This window comes from Schistocerca nitens, chromosome 1 (assembly GCF_023898315.1).
Source record: "Schistocerca nitens isolate TAMUIC-IGC-003100 chromosome 1, iqSchNite1.1, whole genome shotgun sequence".
In the NCBI taxonomy this organism is placed as follows: Eukaryota; Metazoa; Arthropoda; class Insecta; order Orthoptera; family Acrididae; genus Schistocerca; species Schistocerca nitens.
Window position 1 is genome coordinate 247,082,879 of NC_064614.1, and position 21,605 is coordinate 247,104,483.

Consider the following 21,605-nt stretch of genomic DNA (forward strand, 5'->3'; position numbering starts at 1 on the left):
TGCGACCGTAGCAGTCGCACGGTTCCGGACTGCGCGCCTAGAACCGCGAGACCACCGCGGCCGGCTGCTTGAAGTATGAAAGCTGAATTTCGTACCGTTTAGAAATTTTCGTTGAAAGCTCGAGACTATTAAGAGGTAAGCTTTCCTGATACACTGAAACCACTAAGACCATGTTTTACATAACGTTTGTACGATCAATGAGTCACCTTCGATTACACTTGATGTTAAACGTTTTAATACATTTATTCTGTTCTTTGGAGTGATAAGATAATATCGAGTGGCGAAACAGCATTGCACAACACGTTATCTAGGTAGTCTTCAGGAAGAATTCAACGTAGTTTCAAACGCGTCAGTTCCAAACGAGGAAAACGGTAAACCACAGAGCTGATGTAGTTTTTATGTTATCATGAGTCATCCATACAATAAGCTGACGAAAAGCAATTAGACCGTTTATAAGTAAATTATTTCCCTTCATTTCCTTGCAGATATCAATCTTAAATCTGTAAAAATGATAATATTAGGAAACGTTAATTTTGGGTTTAGTTATATCGAACGCGAAGAATATCCAAATGCTTTCTTCCACTTAAAGGTTGTTTGAAAGCATTCGCTGATTTATTGTGAAGACTTTTTGTAGGTCCAATGGTTCACTATGTCTTTCTTTGAACCTGGATTCAATCGCTATGAAATTTTTGAATGATTTTAGGCTGCATGCAACTGTTAAATTTATGTTCTTGCCATTGTACAGTTTCGGATTCTGCACACTAAAGTACTTTCTTGAAGCTTTTTCTTTGAAACACTTTCAGATCTTCAGTACATCATATTAGTTAAATTTAAAAGAAGTGTTTAAACAGGATAAAAGTTAGCGCTGGATATAACAACTTATTAGACGTATGTGTTGCTATCTGAGCGTCAAAATACATTGGAAAGGAAATATTGCCATTTCAGCAGAAAGTATTCGTACAAAAATCTCTTAAAGTATGCGTTTTAGAGCCCTTGTTTACTTGATAATTTTTGCTTTGAATGATCGTTCACGTCACATCGCTGAAATGAAATGTGACGTTGACCTGTGTGACACGACTTTTGAATCATCCTGTATAATCTTTGTAACAACGCTGCAGTGTACGGTCGGCAAGTTATCTGAAACGCCATCTTGCATTGGATTTACTGAATATATAATATTGTTTCTTAAGAAATATTTTATCGGGGTACTTGAAGCTACTCTGGACGAAATCTTAAAACAGCGTTCAAAGAACGACTCTCCTTGTTGAGACGTGGTGTATGGTGTCTTCAGCGACTTAAGATACTCGGAAACACTGTACTGATTCATCTCCGTAACTGAGATCCGTAAATAAAAGTTCTGAATGAATTACACAGCAGATTGAAGATAACGTGAGGTGGCAAGCCCCGTAATTTGCGTAATGGCCGTGGGTCAATGCCCGAACTTGCATCCCCGTTGCGGACGTATTTTTCAGTTGGACGGGGCGGACGCTGCAAGGACTGCGGTATTCCCGCCAAGAAAGCATCCCAATTGTTTTAATTGGCAATTCGAAGGCAGACGCGCCATCCGGGCTCGCTGCCTAGTTTTAGGGCGGGCGCTGCGGCTCTTGGGCGCTTCTTGCGCGCTGCCGCGGCGCGGCGCGATTGGTCGGCGCGCACGTTACGTCACAGCGGGGTTAGAACTATCCGGCGCTGATCCCCCCGGCAGTCCTCACTCGACAGCAACGGGCCTGCCGCGACGCAAGACACGAGAAGACACCCACCCGGAGTAGAGTGTACCTGTCGTGACCAGCAACCAGGTGAGCTGACGCATACGCAGATAGTGCGCCCTCTGCTGATAACGCCGTCTTCCGGAGGTGTGTCCGCTGGGACGCTACCTCGAGTGCGCGCATCTGCCTACTGTGCCGCGACCTTGTGAATTACCTGTATCTGTGCGTGGTCGCTGCGGTAAAGGGACACGGCCACGTCCCAATGTGAATACCGCCCGTGGCACTAAAATTGTCGGGTCTTCTCTAAAATCAAATAAACATTCAGTGGAAACGAGTCGTGTTTTGCGAAACTGTTAAATGGTGTGCATACTGCGAGAACCCGACACTGAGCCGTGACTGGTTAGCACTTTGCTGCCGGTATCCGGTAATGCACCCTCTACCAAAGTCGCGATAATCAGTGTGTGCCCCACATTAGACATGCTAATACTGAGTGTGACGCGACTCTAGAACTTGAAATCGCTGTGGCAGTGTTGCAGCCACCGCAATTTCTGAAGCAGACTTGCCCATTAAATGTGAAGAATCATTTCAGTAATATATGCCATACCATTTTGAGATTTAGTTCATGAAACAATTTTAAAGGGGAAAGAAAATAAATTCAACATAATTGTGGACGCAGTGCCCACAAATAGAAGCATTGCTTTACACTAGATTTCTATGTGAATAAGGATTGCTTGAAACTTAAGTTCCGACTGTAGTTGAGAAAGTTTCTTAGACTTTGAGGAAGCTGTAATCCAATAAAAAATGATGTCCGTTAAGAAACTTTTGTACTTATCTCGTCATAGTCGAAGCCCAAGTGTAGGGCGCTTTTACATATTTTTTCGATTTTGTGTTGGTTGTTAATAAGACTTTGCTTCGGTGTCACATAGAACGATTCAAAAAAATGTACTTTGTTCAAATAGCTTCATCGATTCCTTAAAGCTAGAATTCGGAGATGCCCTTCAGAATATTTTTCTGGGTTTTGAATACGTCAGAATAGAATGGTGACAAAACCAGCGACAGTTACTTTCGAACATAGCCTTATCGTAGCGATAATACGAGTATCATGCAACGTGCATGCTAGTTAGTTGAAACAGTTCTTATCCCTGCAAAGTTCCAGAAATGAACTTTGACTGATCGAAGCTGGACCATTTAGTTCAGTTATGCTAAATCTATTGCAACCGAGACGCAGTGCAGCATTAAGTTCTACAATAAAAGCGCTGAAAAAATACCAGGCTTTTTCATTTGAAGTTCGGTAATAACAAGAAATGTTATGGAGAGTGTTAGGGGATAAGATGGAAGACGGTTTTCCTCTTGCGGTGTAAGGAACAGTGGTTAAAAAAAAATGGTAGAAATAGTCTAAGTTGATTCACGGTAATATAAGTGATTTATTGCAGATATTCTGCAGCTGTTGAACACCATAACTCTCTTAGCGTTCTGACCTAGTGAACGGAAATAGTTTCTCAATGTAATAGTACGAGGTTTGATGAACTACGCATTTACATTGCCTGCCGAGGTCTGCTGATAACTATTATTGTAGTCTCTGTATCAGTGAATGTGACGGAGTGGTATGAAACTAAACTCTTTCGCGAGTTTTTTTATAGCTCACGGTGAACAATGGAATGGTCTACTTGAACTTGAATGAACGGATTTGTTCCCCAATCTGAGCTAGTCATATGCCTCTAATGGACTATATGACGGCACATAAAGCCCTATTCTCGAAGTTTTCTTCATGGTTCCTTTCCCTCCTCTGCAACAGGAAGGATGTTAATGTTTCCAATTACCGTCCAGTAAGTGTTGCAGAGTGGTTTTAGAAGTTTCTGCCTAGAAAGACTTACCGCTCTGCAAAGGACAAACTAAATCCTAATGTGTTCTCATTTGAGTAGTTTGTGGTGCCCCTTCTACGTACCTACCCGACAAGCCTATGTACTTACCGTTATCAGAACGTCTTCCTCTTGCAATAGCGGCGAATGGAAGCGCGTGTGTAGCTTCCACACTTCTGAGGTCGATTGTATATCAGCGATACTTAGTTGTTCCACGCCTCGGAATCCATTTTAGACTGCAAGGTTCTCTATAACTGGTTGCGTACGTTCATAGTTCGGGGGAAGGCAAGAGCAGTGGTACTACGCCTAGTATGCCACTAAGATGCTCAAACTAACTTTCGGTCTGGGGGAAAAATTTTTAAAAAAATTAAATTTGCCTTGATGTCGTCATGTGTATCGAACAGTAAATACGTAAACCCTGCACTGATAAAGTGCCTACAGGCTGGAGGGACCATACTGTGTTCTGGAAAGTGGGAAACGGCCGAGTAGTTCACTTGTCAGATTTATGCGCGCACATTTGCGAGTTCGGCTGCGGGAAAGAACAGCCAGCTGTGGCGAGGAAGTTGTGCAAATAGGGCACGTATGGAGCGGGGAGCGCTCAAAAGGTTTGGAGCGTGCGTCACGTCACGTCGCGTCACACCTGCTGCCTGTTCGGAGGGGCCTTTGGAAGAGGCGACTGGCGCGGCCCGTTTTGTATGCCCGTGGCGCAGGCGCTCGTAAGGCGAGCCACACCTGGCCGCCACGTGGCTCCTCACAGCCGTTGGGCGGGTCCACCCTCCAGCGGCACAGCTGGGCGCGATCAGCATTCGCCAGGTGTAATCTCGCGGCTCTTAAGAGAAAAACAGCTTGAGGGGCGGGGTTCGACATACTGAGACTACTGCTCTCTGCAAGGAGTCGAACTGTTTCTCTCGACACGGGTCGACAACGCAGGGCAACAACTCATTCCATTGGCAAGGACGAAACGCCGATTTTCTGCGACTCTGAGCGTTAATTGCAACAATTTAAGACGTCGGCCGGTAGGACCACCCAAACTGTGCCGTGTGTAGTGCCGTCCGCCCGACAGAAGTTCTTTACTCACTGCGCGCGGCATTAAATGCTTATACTTAACAGGGTACGAGGCGGACGAAATTTTGAGTTTCTGGGGAAATGCAAAAACTGCATATATTTGTGGGACATGGACGAGGAGTAGAGCAATAAAAGTGTAAGAAATTAAGCACCTTTCTCATTTTTTAACAAATTCATAACGGTTTCGTGTGGCAAATAGTCCGTCTACCTCCCGTATTTCTGTTTGTGTTTTCTGATACACATGGGAAATGAAATCTAAAAGCCGAAATATCGACATTGAGTGAAAGTTAATTCGTAAAATAGTTGCTTCACTGTTCTAAACATTATAGACCATCCTATCAAAGCCATCTGCTATGAAGAGCTATTTTTTCCCCCGTTTCTGACAGTTGCTAAATGATTCATTTCTTATCTTTTATTAAATATGCGCCACTAAAATGAGTACTCCTTCGAAATGTTTCTTAAATTTACTGCCCATATTTTATGCTACGTACGTAAATAACGTTTACATGAACGTCTCTTATTTTCCTTTACCACGACATATTTTTGCAGTCAACTATAAATCGTTTTTTTTATTATATAGGAATAATTTTAATAATTGAGGAAATGCAACAGCACTGAATCTGAGGTCCTATTAACTTCTGCCACTGGCTAGAAATCATAATGTAGCTCAGCCTCTCCTCGCAGCATAAAAACTCTCACCACTTCTTTTTCGTTAAGAATGGTTTGATATTCAGGAGCGCCGAAATGCACGATTCGTCCGTTCTTAGATAAGTACGAAAAATCACTGGCTCCAGCTGCTTAAGTAACAGAGCAGAGGTAAATTCCTTTCCTTGCATTAGCCACTTCTTTGCCCACAACTTTCTCCTGGGTTTTTTGACCTTGTTACCTCTAAAACAGCCAAGACATCAGTTTTTGTTTGTGTAAAACTAAGCGAGATCTCATAGAACAAAATGAACTTACGGTAAATCACAACAGTGCGGCGCACTAGCCACTGAGTCGGTCAGATGGAACATGTAGGCTGCAACGAAACTGGTCAGGAGATTGGCCGATAAGTTGGTGCCTGTGCAAGGGCCTTTTGGCATTAAAGCACTATATGCCTCGTATCCAAATATGTTCATTAGATATCGTAGAACCACATACTCCAGAGGTCCATACTATTGGAAGCGGATCTGTTCCAGGCCCAACATCAAACTGTATTCCCACAATGCCGTACAGATCCATGTCTTCAGTAATTACTCAGCTGAAAGTTTAATCATTAGACAAACATTTACGAACGTCCAGAACACTCTGTCGGTAATTGACTAAATTGACCAAAGCGACACTATCACTTACGGATATTAAATGTTTCTGACAAGTCAACAAAGGTTTAGAGAAATGGTTGCTATTCGGGCAGTTTCTTGGTCCTACGAACGTGGAACTGCATGACGTTAAGGCTTCTTAGTTAAACTTGTAAATGTAAAGCTGTCTTCAAACCGTTACCACGCAGTACTTTTTTGGCCATGGTTGTAGGGAACGAATCAGACGTTTGTCATTCTCCGACCTTTAAAATAATTTATGCATCCTATGGGAGGACCTGCAGTTTCACGTGGTCTTCTACTCACGGAACAATCTAGCGTACTCCAGATCTATGAATTGTGGTTTTTCTGCACTCGTCCGCGGCTCGTGGTGTAATGGCTAGCGTTGCTGCCTCAGGATCACGGGGTCCCGGGTTCGATTCCCGGCCGTGTTGGGATTTTTTCTCCCGGGGACTGGGCGTTTGTGTTATTATTTCATCGTCATTTGTGTCAGTGGCTAAATTGGACTGTGGAAAAACTTGGACTGTGTAAAAATTGGGACTTTGTACGTGCGCTGATGACCGCACAATTGGTCGCAACATAACCCAAACATCTGCACTTGTCACATAGACGTAATTCACGTAATGTAATTGATGCACATATCGATACGGATTTATTCGTAGTTCGGGAAATAGGCATACTTTATAAGGCTAATTCATTTATTTGTAACATTACTGAATGGTCTCGTAAATACCTACGTAATTTCTGTGGTTTAAAGTAACCAGATGAACATTTTGTCCTTAGTGACGCTGGTTTTATGCACATTAGGCTGTGGTCTACAGTTTGGTCACCTATTCAGGAAACACCCTCAGCCTGCAAAGACGTCCCTAGTTAGCCGTAAGCAGCTAGATAAGCTTAAGTTTGGAAGTTAACTGACTACGTCTTTATAGCCTTCAACGATTTCGCCCGCAGAAGACAACGAAACGCTTGGCAAAGATGCCTAGACGACGGCCAGACACCCAAAAAAACTGTAATAACGGATATAAATACCGACCGCCAAAGCCTGCATTGTATGAACTCTATTCTACTTTATTAGTTGTAGATCCTTGATGACACATGCAGACTTCATGGGTGTAAAAGTAGCGCTAGTTTTAGAGTTAAAAAAAAGTGATCAGCTCAATATTCGCCAGGTTACATACGAATTGATAAAACATTACTTGTATCAGAGGGGTAAACGCGATCACTGAAAGCGTGTTGACCTCTTTGGTTGTCTGGTGAAATATTTTGTGCTACCGGCATATATAGTGGGAAAAGGTCAAAAACTTTATTAACTGTCGTGAGTAGCCTGTAAAAGCATTTTCAGCAATTTCGATGCGTAAAAGCCTGGAAGAGTAATACCGCGTTTAGGCGGTTGCGAAAAACTAGTAACTTTACAGTAACTTATACGTCCAGCGTACAGGTCTTAACGCGAGACAACGCAAACAGGAGAATAGGGAAGTCTTTCAGGTTGTGGAAGATGAACAATAACTTCATAGCGCCGTCGCTGTTCCCGCATTAACGATGTGTCCGGTCGGACAGGTGCACGACTCGTTACTGACTGGGAAGACAGCGGTTAGTTTTACGATTCGCGTGCCATCGTTCATGGACGCTGCAGGCACTCAACGACGCCACCGCACTGGCGACTTCTACACGTGAAACGAGTAAACGACGGTCGTAATTCTGAGATGGAATATAGGTGGCACTGCCATACAGAAAGCAAAACTGGCAGTTACACAACGCAATTATCAGCGCAGATGATATCTCGGTCTTAAGTACGCAGGTGGCGGACAAACATCGATAACGGGACGACTGTCTGGAACCTAGTCGCGATAACGCAGAAATGGAATTCTCCGTCTGGCCTCTTCCACTTCAGAGATGTGAACGACGAGCCAACTCCCGCATCGGCCACAATTTCCCGCTGTCTTCAGAACCAATTGTACTCCGGCTGCAGCCGAAGCTCCAGCCAAGGTCAAGCAGTTTAGTCTTCATTAGGGCAAACTGTCAACTCAAGCAGGAATTCCGTGTTAAGGCGCAGTCAGTTTTCTGTCTTCATCTAAGGATAGTTGGTAACTAAAGTATGCGAGTGGACAACGCAAGCAACAAACACCTTACCCTTGTCATTGCGCCTTCGGCAAAGCATTCACTATTCTCGTCTCGTGTAGATTTCAATGTTTTACATTTAAGCGAGCCATTGATTCATCATTTGAACGTTAAGAAGTAGTACTTGGGGCCTTGTGGAATTGTAAAGAGATAGCACTATACGCCCACAGTGAAGGGATGCACATTTGCAAGTTTCCGAGAACCTTGAAAGCGCAACATAATAATTTTGTTTCCTGGTGATCAAGGACTAGTAATACTACATATAAGATATCCACGAAGCACTTAAATGTGGTTTGTCGGCATAGACTTCTTTTTCTGTGCTAGGAAACGCCAAACGCAAGTAAACGAGCACCAGACAGCATGAGTTCCAAGTATATGTTCCAGGGATTGTGTGGAGCCTGTCGCGCTACAATAAAATCGTAGTGATGAAGTTAGGAGGAATGAGGATGGTTAGTGTTGAACGTTCGTTCGATGTCGAAGTCGCTTGATGCAAAAATGTTCACACCATACTGAAGTAAGAATGATTGACGTTTCACGCTCCGTCGGCATGGTCATTATGGTAGTAGTAAAAGCTCAAGATGGGAAAGGGCGGGAACGGAAATAGTGTCCTTTTCAAAGTAAGCATCTCATGTGCCATAGGTGTTTAAAGAAGTCACGAAATACATAAATAAAGTCCGACTGCGATTCGAATTGCGGCCCTTTCGAATTAGTTCAGTGTCTAAAAACCTGTATCGCGTCACAGAACGAAGTGTCATCTTCGATCTCCTTCAGTGTGAAATTTGAAAGAGGCATCTTGTTTCTCCAATAGCAAAACTTGACACAATCTAAAAATGTTAATCACCTAAACGGCCAACCTAAATGGAAGAAAACTTGTCCCCTTTTGGGGGCAGTGATATTAAAATAAGAGCAGGTGGCGTTAAGCAGTAAATGTCTGGAGCTGTATACGGGTTTCAGTACACTATTTGGAGAATTGGCGCACGAATGGTCAGCCACACTGGATGTCGCTATTCACACATTCATGTCGATGAAATTCCTTTCGCTGTGAGAGTTTCAAAACAGTTAGGTACTGGTTCTACAAGATGAAAGCTATGTAGTTGAAGGCAGACGTATGTCTGCGCCATATCGTCGTAAGGCAACCCAAGATTTGAGATACCAAACCGAAAACAAAATTTGAGTTCAGTTTCAATACTACGAAAGTCATACTGATGAAATGCCCCATTGTTACAGAAAAACTTGTCAGTGTGGTCTCCTCCCAAACATAAAGAGCTTGTAGGGGCATATCGTCTGGGCGGGAATGGATAGCAGCAGTACTCAGAGGACATCAGGGTTCAGATTTTGTGGTTTCCCTGATGCCTGATTTTTAGACTAGGTTGATACGATCCCTAGAGCCATGGGAAATGTTCAGTCACTGGCCAGATGCAATGCGTGATTTTTACTGCTATCGTCGAAAAGAGAACATTCTGAAGCCTCCTGACTATAAGCCAGTAGCGTGTCTCCATAGTAACATAAAATATACATGGCCAGATAACTGAGAACGGTATTCGGTGCTATATTGCGATGGCACAACTGAACCTTAAAAACAAACTTCAGTCACTTTAGTTTTAACTGCGTGCTTCTTGATAAGAGTGTACGTGCGTAAAGCATCTGTGGAAGATCGGACGACAGCGTACAGTGCTTGAGCAGTCACAAGCTTTTCGGTATAAGGAAAGTCGGGACGAATCTGTCCCGTCAGCTGGTGAGTGGTCTAGCCGTGCCGTGGCAGTGTCGTCAGCCGAGCTTCAGAATGTGCTGACGCACCGCCCACAGACATAGCCGCGCCTCTGTGGGGCCCACGTCTATGCGCTCAGCCGACGTGCAGTTCTTGCAACGGACTCCCGCAAGCGGAACCTCGGTTTTTCTGGTTACTGGGCCCTCGGCGATCGACTCAGCGCGGCTGTGGCGACAGCATTTCTCGGTATAAACGCTTCCTGCTCGATCGTTAGCGGACCGCCGTAACTGAAGTGACTACGAACAGGACTGTTTTATTGGTCTCCCAATTTCACATTCAGCCACGCAAGATGGAATATAACAAAAAGGGAGTGTAATGGAGCAATTACTATTATCGATAAACATTGATGGGTCAAAACGCTGTTGGTCACGAGACTGAATACTGCTTAATGACGGTTGGAGTATTTGATACCGTAAGGAAAGTACACAAGAGGAGCAGAGAGGAATGAGAAATCATTCTAGCGACGACACGGGAAGCAAATGTCATAACTGACTGACGTAAAAGACTGACAAAGGGCGTATTATGGCTCGAGCCTGGCAACGAGCATCTAGGAAACAACGAAATTGGTCAACTTTTCGCGTGCCACTGTTTTGAGCGTCTACGCAAAGTGATCGGACCGTGGGACCACGAGTAGGTGACAAGTTTTCGGACGTCCACGCCTCGTCACAAAATGTTGTTCTGAGGCTTGTCTACTTTGGAAAGCGGGATACCCGGCGATCTGTGGCAGATCGGACGACAGCGTACAGTGCTTGAGCATGCACAAGCTTTTCGGAGCACACCTTCCAGCGCACATTGTTGAACAGGGGCTCTCCAACAGACGGCTTATGTTGACTCAAACACCAGTACCGATCGCAGTGGGCACAGGATCAAGAGGCTGGATTGTTTCTTGTTGTTTCTTGTTTCACCAGGTCCATGATAGTCTACGCTGTCTTCTAGGCGAACGGCTGCTCGAAACATGTGGTTGGTGGTGGTGGTGGTGGTGGTGGTGGTGGTGGTGGTGGTGGTGGTGGTATTATGCTATTCGGAAGAGTTACGTTGGGCCTTCGTGGGACCTGTGGTGGTAATCGGGTAATCGAAGACATTATGGCAGAAACGGACTACGTAACCGTTGTTGTGGACCACTTGCTTCCCTCCATTCTTAAGGTCTTCGTTCCAGCAGGATAACTGTCCCTGTAACAAAGCTAGAATCGTGTTATTTGAGGGGTATGACGGTGAAATATCGTTGATATCTCTGAAATAGTTCCTCTGATCTCAACACGAGGGAATACATCTGGGACGCGATCGGCAACCAGCGAGGTGGCGCAGTGGTTAGCACATTGGACTCGCACTAGGGAGGACGACAATTCAAACCCGCGTCCGGCCATCCAGATTTAGGTTTTCGGTGATTTCCTAAATCGCTCGAGGCAAAAAACCGGGATGGTTCCTTTGAAGGGGCACCGGCAATTTCCTTCCCCATCCTTGAAGTAATCCGAGCTTGTGCTCCCTCTCTTAATGACCTCGCTGTCGACGGGACGTTAAACCCAACATGTATTCCTTGAGATCGAGTCAGCAACGCGACTACAAACCACTGGCTCGTAACTTGCGTGAAAATGAGTGATCCGTGCGTAGATGCTTGGTGCCATATTTATCCGGAAACCTACCAAAAACTTGGCGGACCCATGCCAAGCAGAGTCGCTGCTGTATTGTGTTCCAGAGGTAGAGCAACATGCTATTAAGCATGTAGTCATTGTCTTGGGCTATCATATGAGCGGTGGATAAAGTCGGAAATATTCTGATGCTCTCGGTGGAGGCTATTCTCGCAACGCCAGAAAATTGTAGTGCAATGCAGGAAGACCTGAAGAGAATACACACTTAATACATGGACTGGCAGTTGTCTCAACGTAAATAAATGTGAATATTGTGTATAAATGGCTGCAAGTATCCATTATTGTTCCGTTACGTTACTGGCGATCAATAAACAGTACGTCCGAAAAATTATCAGAATGTGCGCCCAGAGCTATCTTAAGTAGAAAGACCACATAAAACTTGCTGTAGCAAAAGCAATTGCGAGGCGGACAACAGATTACTTCTTCTCGCGACACGAAATTGAAACGTCGGCGAAGTCGGTGAAATCAGATCTCTTGCAGACTGTTGCCAACAGTTCTCGAGCATAATCGGCGAATGGAATAGATAAGAGAAATGGTAGTGGATGCCGACGTACTCTCCGCCTACATCTAAGTTTTTTAATAAAGAAAAATCATGAAACAACCGTATATTTTCAGAAGTTATTTTATTTCCACGACCAGTTTCGGCATCTCATTAACGTCTCTATGCATTCCATGTATACAAAATCAGATACATCGATGCATACATCAATGCCATCAATACCTCGATTCCGTGAATTGTTTTTGTGGCGTGTGTACTTCGAAGACTCAACAACTGTTTTTAAGTCTTCGTAGTACGCAATCCACAAAAAATTCACGGAATCGAGGTACTGATGGCTACGGTTATGCATGCATAGATGTATCTGATTCCTTGTACATGGAATGCGTAGGACCTGAAGATGGCATTGAGATGCCTAAACTGGTCGTATAAATAACATAACTTCTAAAAACGTACGACGGGTTCGTCATTTTTCTTTGGTAAATACAGTACCGACTGTTATCCCATATTCACGATGACACACATACAGCTAAGGTGGCTTCCCGAGTATAGGAGTATATGTATTAAAGCCGCTGTTGTAGCTGTAATATTCCATAAATTAAAATACTGGCAGTCTTAGGAAATAGAAAATAGATCTATTGTTTTATTTCTAATCTGGACGACCAGGAATACTCTTTCCGTAGAAATACAAGGAGCTGCTGTTTCAAATGACACATTTAAAGATGAGTGACTGCTCTTTAAAATGTTTTTCGTTGGTATTTCGTATTGCATCATAATAAAACAGCCATCAGTACCTTGTATAATTAACTAGCGTGAACGTTAAGCGTTCTGTATGCGACTTTACTGAGGATTTTAAAGCTCTGAGTATATGATGTGGAATATTTTGGAACTACGTCGGTTGATAAGCTCAGAATAATTAAATCTGCACACAAATCGCGTTCAATTTCATGAATACTGTCTGAAAATAGCTGCTCTTACGTGAAGGCGTAAGTCTCCAAAACGGACAATATGAAAGTAACCAGAAGCTTATCTCTCCATTTCCGATGTGTGCCATCGTCTCGTTTATGGATCAGACATTTCTTTCAATCAGGGATCCAACCAAACTGGTCACGGAGTTTGGTTGGCGTCCAGATAATGACTAAATCAGATCTTCACTCGATGCGCATAAAGATAACAGCTAGGGTAGCAGTAGAAATACAGATATAGACGGCATTACCTCGGCTGCAAACCGAAAATCTGATGACTTCCTGTGGGAAAGGTTTATCTATGGTGGTGCACTGATATTTTCCAAATTTGTATAGTAACGGGCTCTTGAGCTACAGAAATAGATAACGACATAAATCTCCAAAAAAAACTTTGTGTCGGTGCGTGTGAAATTTACTAAATCTTAGATTAAAAGGTAGGGTTGAAATGAACATTGCAACATCTTTGAGGGACTAACTTAAGTTGTCAAGATTGTCTTCTTAGTTTTCATAAAGAGATGGTGTACCTTGTACAACGAGGCAAAATAAACAATAGTTACTAATTTTGCAGCAGTCGCGTAAATGATAGGTGACTTACATAAGGAAAGTGTTGTGATGTTTCCCAGCAATGAAGGCATAACTGTTAGCATGATTCAGCGCGGCTGCAATGCCGTGCTGTCTGAAGAAAGTCACTGTTAAGCCAGGGTTGCCGCTGGTTAGCGTCGCTTAGTGCAACTGCGTACAGAAATACGGCCAATCGTTCAGGCAGCATGAGTCATTAGTCGGGTGACACACTACTGCTGTCATAATTGCTGTATTCAACTGACACGACCAGTGAAACAGGATTACCTAAATTGTAACTGCGTAAGGTGGTAATGACTTGTAAGAGCATGGAATCTCGCACAGAGCTGCTTTTACTTTGTCATTGTCACGTTGCTATTTGATTTGAACTTCTGAAATCTAGTGGACCCTCTAAAGAACTATTAGATGTGATAAGATGAATCTCCACTGTTGCAGTATCTTAATATTGCTTGGTGAATCACGTAGTAAACAATGATCTTCCTGTGAGATATAGAAGAAACGAGTGGATGTCGTACATCATTTGCATATAACTAATTTCCTGAAGATAAAAGAAAATTGTAATGGTAAGATATTTTAGACAGAAGTTTTATACAGTTTCTCTGCGAGATATGAGATCAGAATTAAACTGAAAATATTCCTACTAATTAAGCGCTAGACGAATGAGTTCCCACTAGATATTGTCACTAAAGTCTACTTAATGATGTAAAGCTTCATTAACATGAACGCCTAGCTTCATACGGATACAAATCTTGTCTTGGATCGATAACCGACCAGTCTTGCTGCGAAATCTGACAGTTTAAGAACGACAATTTGAGTCTTCACCTGTTCGCTGTTCCCATCCGCAGCCGGCAGCATGTGAACAGCTATAAGCGAAATGCAGAACCCGATTTGTAAATTTCAGGGGTGCCGTGGCAAATTGCTTTCCCTTGTAGATGCGAATGAGATGAGGCGTGCGAGGCAGTGTGGTGGAAGGATGTTGTGGTGGCTGGGTGAAACTTGTGACTTTATTTTTTGCCGAGGGGTGAGGGGGGGGAGGGGGGGGGGAGAGGACGGCAGAGTACATCAGTGAGTCATTGCAGGGTCTGCGAGAAGATGGGCGGACAGCCGTCATTTGCAGGAAAGAAGTATTCTGCGACTCGGCATAGTATCTTGGGCTTGAAACTTAAACAAAAATGGGCATCAAGGCGATTTTTTAATATCGGTAAAGTCTAAACTGAACTATAAATGTCGATGTGTCCTGGAAAATAATTCGCTTCATGTTCTGAGAGTTGTTAAAAGCCAATCGTTTGTCAGGGAAACAAACGAGAGCTGAGATCTACCACGAAGCTAACACTACCAGTATCAATCGTCGTGTTTTAGTTTTAGACCTAAATCTGGCCAGTTTCGGCCGGCCCGGCAATTACACTGAAATAAAAAGTGATCTGTACCGTTTTCTTCATAAAATAAGTTCACTAATTTGCCATTCTCCGTGCTATTGGAATTGGTAGCGACACAGTGGATAAGTTATAGTGTGTTAGTAAGACGAAGAAAAGAATCACCATTTATGAATAAGACTGTTCAGTCGCAATCCCCAGCTGATTATCAGTTGCCCAGCAAGTATCGAACCAGGACCGCTTTTGAACCGCAGATTTCAAAATTAAAAGGGTTAAAACTTCGAAGCTTTTGATAGGTCCCCTGAAGCGTACATGAGTGGCCCAATCAGAACAGCAGTGACTCAGAAAAGCTGATGTCAGATATGGCTTTAACGTGTCAGTAGAGACGCTTCTTTCTTCGTCAATCGCAGAAACATCTCAGCATCCGTTCTTCGCAAGCAGCTTCTAATCAAAATGTGTGCCTATTAAGGATCGTCTCAGTTGTGCGACTGGATATACGATTCAGGTCAGAAAAAGGTAACATTTCGTAATAACAGATGGGAAATTATCTAGCGGAACTAGTGATATCCAGGGCTCCCCAATGAAATGTTGTAGACGCCATGCATTTCTTCATCTACGTAGGGTTTCGGAAAGCAACATCAACGTGTCATTTCACGGTAAGACCATTGTGAAACAGGAATGGCGCACTATCAGAAGAGAGAACATGTTCCAGGCTTGCTGTAGACAATTGTGCTGCGGTTCGGATGAGACTAAAACGGCTTGGCAACTGGTAAGATACTCCAGTGTTGAAGTACACGGGACAGCAGGATTCTTGTGGGCTAAATGTTTAAACTGCATACATTCACAGTGAAATTCTGGCGGTATGAGGACCAGATGCAATGTCGCGTTCAGCCGTACTGCAATGGTACAAACTATTTTACCAAGGCCGAACGGACGTGAAGTCCACATCTTGTACAATGCGAATTCTATTTTTTAGGCACGCTGAAATGGCTCCGTGACCAAGGAGCTGATTTCTGTCGTCTGGTAATTAAGAGATTGGTTTAACTTCCCTACCGTTGTTTACAGATGCTTGGTGATTATGTTGAAAAATGTTATGTATCTGTGTCACTTTGAAGTGTAGTTAAAGTTTCTCTGTCTATTATAATAATGTGTAGCTTGCTCTTTGAAGTTCCCTCGTATATGAGAGTTAAGACAAGTCTAAGCATCTCTTAGATTGTTTGCAGCTTAACAGCTATCGTTCCCCGTGTAGTAGTAAAGCCCTCAGAAAATCAAAACGAATTGCAAAAAGATTTAAACAAGGTCACTGCATGGTGTAAAATGTAGAATTTAACCAAATAAGATTTCGTATGGCTCTGTGTCCTGGCGCATATCTGTTAGTTTAATGCCGCTTCGGCGACTTGCGTGTTTCTGACCTAAGCCAATAATACTACCGGAAAAAGGAGACATAAAGTTTAACGTGGAAGCACGTGGTTTTCCCTATGAATCTTCACATCATAAAGGGTGAAGGCTAGGTTACACGGAATAGAATAATCCACGGTTCAACCGGCATTCGATGCCACGATCTTCAGATTTCTAGGCACTCACTTTACCATTAGGCCACCACACCCGTGAGGTCGTCCAAATTAGCAAAATTACATTACATTACATTTTGGCTACACGATAGATAACAAATTTAAAAGTAGTAGTCAACTAAATACCTAGGGATTACAATTAAAGTTGAAACCATACCATAGAAAATGTTATGGGGAAGATGACCCGAGACTGCCTTTTATTGGGAAAACACTTAGAAGATGCAACGGGTCTATTAAAGACTGCTTACAATATGCTTGTCCATACTCCTCTAGAGTGAAAAATATAGCCGTGCGGCAGAAGATCCTTACCAGACAGAACTGATGGACATAAAAGTTCAAAAAAGGGTAACTCATTTTGTATTATCGCGAAATAGGCGGAACGGGGGATGGGGGCGCGGGTGGGTGTGGAGAAGGGGGCAGGCGAAGTGTCACGGATGTAACAAGCGACTTGAAGTGGGAATCATTAAAACAAAATCTTTCTCCTTTGGGGTGAGATCTTTTCATGAAATTTCAGTCACCAACTTCTTCCTGAATGCAAAAATATTTAGAATACCACATACATAGGGAAAAATGACCATCGAAATAAAACAAAGCTCGCACGGAAAGACTATTAGTTTTTTGTTCGTTCTGTTTTAGAGTGGAACGGTAGAGTGTCTGAAAAGGGTTTTATGAACCCTAGGCCGAACATTTAAATGCAGAATAGGCCCCTAATCGTGTAGACGTAACACTCAATTGATAAAAGTTTTCTAAAAAATCTCCCTATACTGCTTATGACTGGTAAAGTAAACAGCAATTACGATTTTTACTCTCCGGTAAAAGTTAAACCGATTCTTTGAACGTGATTGGGTTTTCAGGTTCGTTTTGTTTTAAAAACTGAATTAATTTGGAAGAAGGGACTTCTTGCACAGCGAGGAAGAAGTAGTAGTAAACTGAGTGGAAGTTATCCATTCCCTATACTGGATTGAAGAGCATCGTTCTGACTAATTGGGAAAACGCAGCACCTGATTTTCGAAAGCCTTTTGTGAAAAACACTGTAGACCAGAAAAAAAGTATTTGGCAGGCTAACAATCTTTTCGGGCCTGAAAAAGTAAACATTACAGAAAAAAGGTTTCCCAAATTCGGTTTTCACCTTCCGGAAGTTTGTGTCGCATGTAAATGTAGCGATAACCACTCTGCCCCGCCAGCATAGAGAAAAAAATGACCCCAATAAACAAGAAGCTCAGGACAGTACTACAAATTCCTGAATGTAGAAAAAAATTATAAATAAGCCGCTGACATAATGGCGAATGCGAAAGGCAGCTTAGAATCGCAAATTGTCTGTGCCTGGCACAGAAAATCTTAAGACACGTCTTTCAGAATTAGAGATTAATCTCTTATTTGTACTACTCACGCGTAGAGGCCTATGTTAAATTCCTTGGCACTTTAGTGAGCTTAAATAAATCGTATCGAAATCCTGGCCGTCTTGTCACCAATTACGAGGAATTATATATTTGCTGGCTGCTCAATCTCCCCCACTGACAAATTAGGGCTCGATCATGCCAATAAATCAGAGCACAGGATATCAGAAAACCACTGTTACATCATTATCAATAAGAGAGGCTCGATACAGCAGAGAGAGAGAACGAACCTTAAATGGTCATTCTGCAGCACAGCCGAGTGATGAATCGTCTGTCGGATTATTTGGTCGCGATTAGCTTCAACGTAATCTGAACTGAAACATATCGGCCAATACTTGACGGGCGTTTCCTTAATTCGATGAACGTGATAAGGTGAGTGCGAGACGACAGCACTTGCAGTAAATTTCCCAGCGACTGTGTGTTAAGATAATTTGTCTAAAAGGATTATTGCGTGCAATCATATTTCTTGGCTCGAGAGGTGTTTCAGAGAACTGTGGAAAACTTGTGGCGTTCCTTAGGTGTGGAGTAGCACAATGCACTTCTCGCATTTTAAGCTTCTAATTAGCTTTTATTCAGTTGTCAGAAGTGGCGAAGTTGGACACTTATAAATGTCGCGATTACTGTACTATCAAACAAGGGATACTTAAAAATCCGATCATCTACAATTGTATGAAACAGAAAACTACTATGATTAGGAAAGTTTCCTGAGTAGCGTCATTCCTGATTTACTTTCCTCTGAGTTAGTGCATATTAGAGTTGGACGTTAAAAGTACTTAAAACTTATCCACCGTCGCAACTTAATTCCTTATGGCTAACTAAACCTCTTACAAGAGTAATTTTTAAAATATATTGCAAGTGGTGTAAGCACTCGCCAGAATGTTTTCCACTTTCAGGTCTCTCTCATAGAATAACAGTTCATATCATAAACTAAACACAATTTGGTATAGCCCCGCCACAATGAGTAATTTTTCCGGAATTTTTTGAACAAACTCCAATGGCAAATGCTGCAAGAAGTTCCACGAGCAGGTTTACTGTTGAAATTCAGAGAGCGCTCGTTCCAAGAACAAAAGTTTCCTGAAACACAAGTTTCGCGAAATGACTAAGAGAAATTCAGAAAAACTAGAGTACAAAGAGAGGAGTGCCGAGATTGATAGCGGTACCAAAATTACCCTCCGCCACCCACCGTAAGGACCTTAGCGTAACACTGGTGTAAGAGTAGATTTAGGTGCTCTGTAATTTCTGTTAAACATGGAAGTACACGGAAAAACAATTTCGGAAGATCTCATTTCATATGACAAACTATTTATCAGTTATCTAAAGTAAACGTCAGATATTCGTTCCGGACATCGCTTGTCGAGATTTCGACATGATATAAAGTGGACACGTTATCTTGAATGGCTGTCACAGGAAAACAGTTCTGAGTAAAATGGAATGAACAGAGGCAGAATTCTGCTATATATTGTTCCTAGAAGCTATTGAATGCGTAGCATTTCTTGACCACGTATTGCTGCTGAAGTGACATACTTCGGAAAGATAATGTTTCGCTCCAGAGACAAAGATGGAAGAGTACAGTTTAATGCCCCGCCTACAACCAGATCAGAGACGAAACAAAGCTCAGATGGGTGAAGGGGAAAGAAATCAGCAGTATCATTTCTGAAGAAACTGTCCAGGCATTAGCTAAAAGTCTTAGGAAAGCTACAGAAAACAACCTCCAATGGTTAACGCAGTGAAACGGATGATTTTTGCATGCAGCACGTCCACTTCAATAGCGGGAAGATTTTATTTCTAACGGTAATGTGGACCGTTAACCTCCGCACCTCAAGTCTGAAGGTAAATACTCCCGACAGAATGAAATGCCCCCCTTAACAAGCAAATGTGGAGATGTATAAAGCCAGTCAATCAGCTACATAGATTGTTCATTTGTGAAAAAAAGTATTAATCACTTGTCCCTGAGGTGTAATATTTTAAGCAACCCATTGTTATCTATAACGGAGAAGTTTTTCTAATGACTGCTCAGGATTCCAGCCAGTGCCAGGCTTTAACTAGGTGGCGTTGAAATGGTTACATGTATTCTTAACTACCGTCATCGGTAACTCGTCTTAGTGACCACGACTAAGCAGTAAAATTGTCAGACTGTTGGCTAAGTGTCATGTTTCCCTTAACTACTCGTGGACGCCAGTCATCTCGTAAACACACGAATGCTGATTTTTTTTTTTACTGAAGCTAGTTAAACATTTTCTGAATGGCCGAACGACAATTGCTTTCCTGAAGTAATGTTTAGATCTATTGCTTGATAAGTTTCTCAGTTTCACGGCAGACCTTAAGAGTACTAGAGGCAAAATTAGACCAGCACGTATGTTAAATTCGCTAGTATTGAGCTTGTAGAGAATAGTTGACACTGCAAAAATTGGGAATGGTTTTATATCGAACTATTTATATATTTTCAGATTGATTTGAAAACGACAAACATGGTTCTTAGCGTCAGGATAACTGCTCTAGTGCATACCAGGAGCTGGCCGATTTTCAAAGAAAGTCTCATGAAAAATTACTGGATTAACTGTAACAGGCAGTGAGTCACAAATACCCGCAAATGCTTTGCTATATTTAAGTGTTATGTATGTTAATAAAAAATAAAGCCTAAATATTCACACACCCTTTCCCTGGTTCCACTTTGACTTTCACACTTTCCTTCACGTAGTTTCAAGCAGATTTTTTTTCCCCAGCGCTCACCAGCTGTGAAGTATTTCATTTGTAGCACTGCTGTAAGTGTCAAATTTTCCTTCGTGTTTATTATCGCGAATTACCTGCCAAGTCCTGAAAACAAGACTTGTCTCGATTAGAAAGCCAATCGCCCAGGTAAAACGAATTGACAGTTCTCGTATTTTATTAGTGTCATGAAATTTTCAGCCCTACTTCTACACTTCTTTAGTGTGCCCAAGCCCATGAGGAAAACCCGACCGTCGGGTAAAGCAGCTGGTTTTTCAGCCTCTGTATTTGTGGGACACAGGTGTCCGCCAAGAGTAGGAGGTAAGGCAGTAGTAGGGAGCAATGATTCTCTGATGCTACTAAATGGCAGATTTTGCACTGCCGAATGCGATGGGGAAGACACTGGTATTTTAAAGTTTTTCTCCAATTTGATTCGGCACTTTCCTGATAATTTTTTGTTGCTATCAACGGGTTTTCTCAGTCTTTCTGATATTGTTTTTTGTTATTTTTGGTTATTGGTATATGATTAAAATGTTTTCGTATGAAATGATCGTTAAATACTCTTAAACTCAGACATAAGAAGTATTCTACGCGATTACCTTTTCGGTAATGTACCTAAAATAAACTGAGTAGACATCGATCAGTCGTTAGAGATAAAATGTTAGTGTAATTACTGTCAAATTTAGTTTTTGGACCAATTTCTCTCTCTCTCTCTCTCTCTCTCTCTCTCTCTCTCTCTCTCTCTCTCTCTCTCTCTCTCTCTCCCTCCCCTCCCTCTCCCAGTTACATAAAAATGGCAATTTTGTAATCTTGTCCCCATCTTGCATAATTTTTTAGGATATCCATGCAAAAAATGCAACAAAATTTCGTAGTGTGCTCTTGCACCTTATTCATAAAGAAGGAACTCCGCCTGCACATTAGGTGTGCCAGGGAAGCTGCCGGGGTGGCCCGCCGGAAAGAGGCAGGCGAGGCAGCAACAGCTGACACCTGAGTCCTGTGGCGGTGCGTGCGTTGAGCTGTTCTGTGCGAGGTGTCGGGTGTCGCGTGAAGCCGCGTGCTAG

At 42.7% G+C, this 21,605-nt stretch overlaps 1 protein-coding gene across 1 annotated transcript in view; it reads left to right on the forward strand.

The window, feature by feature from the left end:
- The first annotated feature begins 1,638 nt into the window (after positions 1-1,638).
- The window catches only part of LOC126246848 (arginine kinase), a 36,529-nt gene continuing 16,562 nt past the window's right edge, over positions 1,639-21,605 (forward strand). The window contains exon 1 of the mRNA XM_049948428.1: positions 1,639-1,796. The gene's annotated coding sequence lies outside the window, so the exon portion shown is untranslated. The remainder of the gene's footprint in view (positions 1,797-21,605) is intronic.